The sequence below is a fragment of the Rhincodon typus genome, chromosome 41 (assembly GCF_021869965.1).
Source record: "Rhincodon typus isolate 14 chromosome 41, sRhiTyp1.1, whole genome shotgun sequence".
NCBI classification, from domain to species: Eukaryota; Metazoa; Chordata; class Chondrichthyes; order Orectolobiformes; family Rhincodontidae; genus Rhincodon; species Rhincodon typus.
This window is the reverse complement of record NC_063372.1, coordinates 3,655,739-3,662,616: the sequence shown is the minus strand read 5'-3', so window position 1 is coordinate 3,662,616 and position 6,878 is coordinate 3,655,739. Positions and strand designations below refer to the sequence as shown.

Sequence of the window (6,878 nt, the reverse complement as noted above, 5' to 3'; positions counted from 1 at the left end):
TTTGCTAGTCACAGAGGTGCCTCTGACAATGCTTTTCACTCATTTGCAGCCGGAATACAGGAAAGAGATTGAGTGCTTGGTGGCATGGTGTGAAGATAACAATTTCTCCCTCAATGTCAGCAAAATGAAGGAGCTGATCGTTGACTTCAGGAAGTGGAGTGGAGGACATGCCCCTGTCTGCATCAATGGTGCTGAGGTGGAGATGGTCGAGAGCATTAAGTTCCTGGGAATGATGGTCACCAACAATCTATCCTGGTCTACCCACGTTGACGTGATGGTCAAGAAAGCACAACAACATCTCTACTTCCTCAGGGGGCTAAGGAAATTTGGTATGTCCACAAGGACTCCTACCAATTTTTATAGATGCACCATAGAAGGCATCCTATCTGGATGCATCACAGTGTGGTATGGCAACCACTCTTTCCAAGACCGCAAAAAACTAGAGTTGTGAACACAGGCCAGTCCAACACACAAACCAGCCTTCCATTCATTGACTCCATCTATACTTTCTGCAGCCTTGGGAAAGCAACCAACATCATCAAAGACCTCTCCCACTCTGGTTATACTCTATTCCACCTTCTTCCATTGAGCAGAGGATATATAAGTTTGAGTGCATGCATGAACAGATTTAAGAAGAGCTACCTCCTTGCTTTTATCAGACTTTTGAAAGGACCTCTCAATTGCTAATTCTGATCTCTGTCTCTCTGCGGCTGTAACACTGTATTCTGCACTCTGTTCTGCTACCTTAATGCACTTTGTATGGTACAATCTGCCTGTGTAGCAGGCAAAACAACACTTTTCACTGTATCTCAGTACATGTGACAACAATAAATCAAACAAACATCAAACAGCAACACATTTAGCTATGCCCTGTCTTGGTAGACTGCTCGATGATGCTGAAGACCCTGGTTCTCCTCTTCACGCGCTGCTTGCTTATTCATAGCTGCAGTGCCCTCAGCCACATGCCCCTGGTTCGGTTAGTGTTGTTCATTCCTCTTATCCTCCTCCACCTTCTTCTTAGCCTTATTAAAGTTAGAACAGCTGCTGGGTTAACTTGGTCAAACATCTGGCATGGAAGTACTGATCTGTAAATAAATATCAGAAATTACATGTATATTTTCCATTTGAACTCTTGACATAGTGAATCTAGCCTTTGGACCCCTATCAGGTTGCTCATGTCTTGGGTGAAAGCCTACCTTACATGTGGTGAGGTTCATCTTGCCAGTGTTTACACTCCATGTCAGTCTGCTTCATCTCACACCCTATTATCATATTCTTTTATTCTTTTATTCTTTTTGTTCCTCGTGCTTATCTGGCATCCTCGAATGTGTCCACATATACTGTTTGCCTCAATCACTCCCTGTGGTAATAGGTTCTACCACTCTCCATAAAGAAACTTCTCCTGAATTCCCAATTGGATTTATTAGTGACTGTCTTATGTGGATGCAGCCTTGTTATGGTATTCCTCCTCCAAGTGGAAATGCCTTCTCTTCTGCCATGTACATGTCCATCTAGCAAAATAGGAAGACCTGAAATAACAAGTTTCCAAGGGATGGAAAAAGATGGGATCGTGAATATCGACTGTCACATTAAAGGGCTTTATTTCTTTCGCCAGTCTTCACTCATACTCTCATTAAGCCACAGACTCATGTTGGGTCACAATTCTATAGGAACCAGTAGTCCCTAGTGCTTGTAGGATATTTTATCACAGGAGTAATCACAACTGAGCCCAATCCTCGTCACAGCTTAGGGGACTTGTGGACAAGTATAACATCTATTGATACCTCAGTTGAGACCAACCGACTAAACACAGACCAAGGATCCAACAAGGGGTCCATCTGGACTGTGAAATTTAGTGCCAGACCATGCAGTATGTTTATCTACTAGATTTTAAGGGGCATTAACAGATTGAAGAGTTGTAAACCATTTTCATTTTGAAATATATCGAACACAATTTCCCACTGTTTTAAATAGAACAACTTCCTATTATCAGTTTATTCCTTGGTTTTATCCATTGCACAGTTAGCCAGTTAAAGGTTATTTGGCTCATATTGGAAATTAATGATGCTAACCTTTCAAAGAAAAAGCCAAACAAGACATCTATTATCTAACTACACCTTCTGCTCCCAGACATTTGGTTACATAATCATAGCTCCCATGTTTTCCTGTTTACAGCAAAATCTCCCCTCGTATTCCTTCCTCCCTGCAATGCACAGCAATAAATATCGAACTTCACAATGAAACGGTCATCATTTGGAGAGCTTCTTTTACTGTCGGAGTAAATCGTTGAGCACAGTGCAAGGAGCATTTATTCAGGTCAGTGACAACTTTCTCACCGTACGTGACAATTTAAGAGTCGAATATTTTGCATTATAGGGATTATAACAAAATATGCTCTTTTTTTTTACGTTGTGCAATGTAATGGTCTCCATAACAGAAAAAGTATATTACTGACCTTTTGAAGGAACTCAGCATTCAAGGCTCAGTACAATACAATAAAAAAGTGAAATCTTTCGTAGAATGAGATAGAGGGAGATAGTTGTGTCACTGATTAATTTAAAGAGAACCTGACGACATTGAAACTGCATATTTGTCATGATGTCCTACTTTTATACAGTGGTTTCAATTCACACTGAAGTTCAAATCAAAATCAATTTATTTAAAACTCTTACAGCATGAAATAAAAATCTGCCTAATTATTTAATTCATTTTGTTTCTCAGTCTGTTTTGAATCCAAGTCTGAAAGACTTTGTACTTTGGTGGTAAATTTCTCTGAATGATTCTCCACACAGCAGCCATTCCCCATCCCCAATTGACGATTTATACTCTTTTTGAGGTGTTTCCAGAGCTCTTACATTGAAGTTATAGGAGAACAAACTCCATTCCCCACCCCCACCACCACCACGACCCGCCAGCGGAAGTTGACCTGTTTAATCACCCCTCTCTTTCTCTGCTTAATGCATTGACCTCAATATTGGGGTACAGTTTAACAGATAAGTTATCTTCTGGTCCTGCAATCAAGTGGAAGATTTCCATTTGCGAGTCTAAACAGTAGGTTTCGGGAGGCTGTTCCACAATGAAGGCAATTACAACTGTGCTTGATCCAGTCCCCAACAAACATCCACACATTGTGGTCTTTCCAGTAAGTAGTCACTTGATCATCATTTGTACTTGTGGTACAAGCTTGGCTAATTTTTGTCCTTCCCTGTTGAACTGTGCTCAGACCAATTGTGGCAAATTTTCTATGAATTAGATCATCTAGCTCAGCACAGACCACTACTGTTCAATTTGTACATTTATGGGTAGTGTGCCTTTTGGAGGAGCTCACCAAAAAAGCATGAACTGCTCGCAAACCTGTCCAAATACTACTGTCAATCCCACCTTTTCTCACCGTATCTGCCATTCTTTTGGCTCCACTGCCCTCAATCCCCTTAACTCAGTATATATTGCTCTCTATGTAAAGTCAAGTATAATTATTTCATCAGCTTTTCAATACAAGTTGTGACAGTTGTTTGTAAAATAATTTATCTTTACAAATGGGAAAATTCTTTAGCAAAAAGCTTATTCCACTCCAGTCTTAGATTGGAGTCACTCACTTCTTTTCAGTAGAAAATCAAAGGAAAAGTAAGTTTTGGATTTCAAAATACAGCAATTGTTAAGAATCAGAAATAAAAACAGAAAATGCTAGAAATACGCAGCAGGTCTGGATGCATCTGTGGAAAGCAAAACAATATGAAGGTCTCAGATTATTAGTAAGTTCATCGACCTGAAAACATTACCTCTGTTTTTCTCTCCCTGGATGCTGCCTGACCTGGTGAGTATTTCCAGCGATTTGGTTGGGGTGGGTGAATTCACAAGACCTGATCTGAGTTTTCTAATTGAACTGGATAATTGCCTTCTTAGTTTAATATTTTGATTTCCTGGCCAAAATCATCATGAAATGTTTTTGGTGATTTTTATTTCCTGCTTGACAATTACACAGATGTGATGACACAGTTAACATGCAAAACATTTCATATTTCACACAATAAACCCCACTATGTTCCTAGACTCTATGTTATCTTCCTTCACTAAGCACAAAGATAGTGGTATTTTTTATTCACTTGAGTTCTTCACTCCCTGTTCTGAAGATGTTGACTCTTGATAACATATAATTTGATGGGAGCTCATCATTATGGTGCTGCTTTTCTGATGAGATGTTAAACTGAGGTCCAGTCTTCCCTCTTGGGTGGACGCAAAAAGTGCCATGGAACTGCTTTCAAAAAGAAACAGCAATGGCCTGTTGACCCTGATAAGTCTTACTTACTAAGAGCTGAGGGTTTTTGCCAAAGTTGGGAGAGCTATCTCACAGGCTAGTCAAGAAACAGCCTGACATTGTCTGCAGGATATGATTTCATGAGTATGACTATGTCCCAGACACCACCATCCCGGGTATGCCCTGCTCACCAGAAAGTCAGACCCATCGAAGATGGTGGCACAGTGGCATACAGACGGGAGGGAGTTGCCCTGGGAGTTTTCAACCTTGACTCCACGCTCCATAAAGTCTCATAGCAACAAGTCAAACTTAGATACAGAAATCTCCTGTAATTACTACCTATCACACATCTCTCAGCTAACGAGTCAGTACTCTTCCATGTTGAAGATCATTTTGAAGATGTTCTTAGGGTGGCAAGGTTAATATACCCTGGGGAGAGGACTTTCACAGCTATGACCAAGAGTGGCCTCAGTAGCACTATTACTGACTGAACTGGCTGAGAACTAAATGACATAACTAGTAAACTGGGCCTGCAGCAGCTGGTAGACAAAGAAAACACCTACTTGACCCCATCCTCACCAGCCTACCTGACATGACAGTATTAGTAGTGGTGACAACTTCACAGTTCTGTCTTCACATTGAGGAAACCTTTCATCATGTTGTGTGGTATTAGCACCTTGCTAAATGGGATAGATTTCGAATAGGTGCTGTGTGCCATCACTAATAGCCAAATTATATTCAGCCACAATTTGTAATCTCATGGCTCAGCATATCCCCCACTCTATCATTACTATCAAACCGGGAAGTCAACCCTGTTTCAATGAAGACAGCATGCCATGAGCAGCACCATACATGCCTAAAAATGAGGTGTCAAACTGGTGAAGCTAGAATACAGGGTTGTTTGTATGCCAAACAGCATGAGATGACAGAACTAGACCATCGCACAATCAACAGATCATATATAACCCCTTCAGTTCTGTGTCCTATCACATCCAGTCACAAACAGTGATGGATAATTAAACAACTGATAGGAAGAGGAGGTTCCACAAATATCCCCATCCTCAGTGATAGGAGAGTCCATCAGTGCAAAAAACCACACTGAAGCATTTGCGACTACTTCCAGCCAGAAGTACCAAGTGGTTTGTCCTTCTCTTGCCAGTCATGTCAGCTCCGGGTCATCCCTGCAGGAGTTTTCAGGGTAATATTCTAAGCCCAACCATCTTCCGCTGCTACATCAATTGCCTTCTCTCCATCATAAGTTCAGAAGTGAGATGTTCACTGATGACTGCAAAATATGCAACACCATTTGTGACTCCTTAGATACTGAAGCATCCAGTGTCCATATGCAGCAAGACTTGGTCAGCATTCAGGCTGAGAGTGAAAAGTTATATTCATGCCACACAAGTGCAAGGCAATGACAATCTCCATCAAGGAATAATTAATCATGTCCCCTTGTCATTCATTGGCATTATCATTGCCGAATCCCCTATTACCAGCATTCTGGGGGTTACCATTACCATTGACCAGAAACTGAAGCCATATAAATATTGTGATTACAAGAGCAGGTCAGAGGATTCGAATTCTGTGGCAGGTAGCTCCTGACTCCTCAAAGCCTATCCACCACCTAAAAGGTACAAATTGGAAATATGATGCAATCCTGTCCACTTGCCTGGATGACTGTAGTTTTAACAACACTCAGGAAGCTTAACACCATCCAGGACAAAGCAGTCTGTTTCATTGTCAGCCCATTCACCATATTCAGCATTTACTTCCTTCACCACTAACACAATTGCAGCAGTGTATACCATCTTTAAGATGTACTGCAGAAACTTGTCAAGACTCCTTAGACAGCAGCTTCCAAACCTGAAGCTTCTGCAACCAAGAAAGACAAGGGCAGCAGATGTGTGGGAACACCACCACGTGCAAGCTCCCTACCAAGCCGTGCACCATCCTTACTTTGAACGATATCACTGATACTTCACTGTCATTGGGTCACGATCCTGGAACTCCCTTCTTAATAGCACTGTGACAAAGCAGCACCACGTGGACTGCAGCAGTTCAGGAAATCAGCTCACCATCACTTTCTCAAGGGCAATTAGGGATAAGCAATAATAAGCGACGTCATCCACACCCCATGAAACAGTAGGGAGTTCTCCTTGGTCAATATTTATCCCTCAACCAACATCTAAACTGAAACAGTTGCCATTACTTCATTGCTCTTTGTGGAATCTCACTGAGCAAATTGGCTGCCCTATTTCCTACATTACAATAGTGACTACACTTCAGAAGTACTTAATTTGACTGTAAAACACTCAAGGACATCCTGAGGTTATGAATGATGCTGTACAAATGCAAATTCTTCTCTCTTTCCTTTGGTTCTTAATACCCTTGTCTAACAAAGTCTGTCAACCTCCATTGTAAAATTTCCAATTGAAGCTTTTTGCGGGAAAAGTTTACAGATTTTTTACTATCCTTTGTGTGAAGAAATGCTAAAGCCTTTTGAAGCTCCCTTTACAGATGCCTCAGCTAACATTATTTAACTCAGCAGAGTGTGGGGACTAAACCTTTGTGTCTATACGTTTTACTACTACATCATGTAGTCAAGATACTTATATTCAGTCTT

The 6,878-nt window shown here is 41.1% G+C and overlaps 1 protein-coding gene across 2 annotated transcripts in view; it reads left to right on the top strand.

The window, feature by feature from the left end:
* LOC125487424 (G-protein coupled receptor 182-like) overlaps positions 1-6,878 on the top strand; it is a 23,169-nt gene that overhangs the window by 12,611 nt on the left and 3,680 nt on the right. For both annotated transcript variants that reach the window (XM_048618895.1, XM_048618894.1), the window contains exon 2: positions 2,176-2,316. The gene's annotated coding sequence lies outside the window, so the exon portion shown is untranslated. The remainder of the gene's footprint in view (positions 1-2,175; positions 2,317-6,878) is intronic.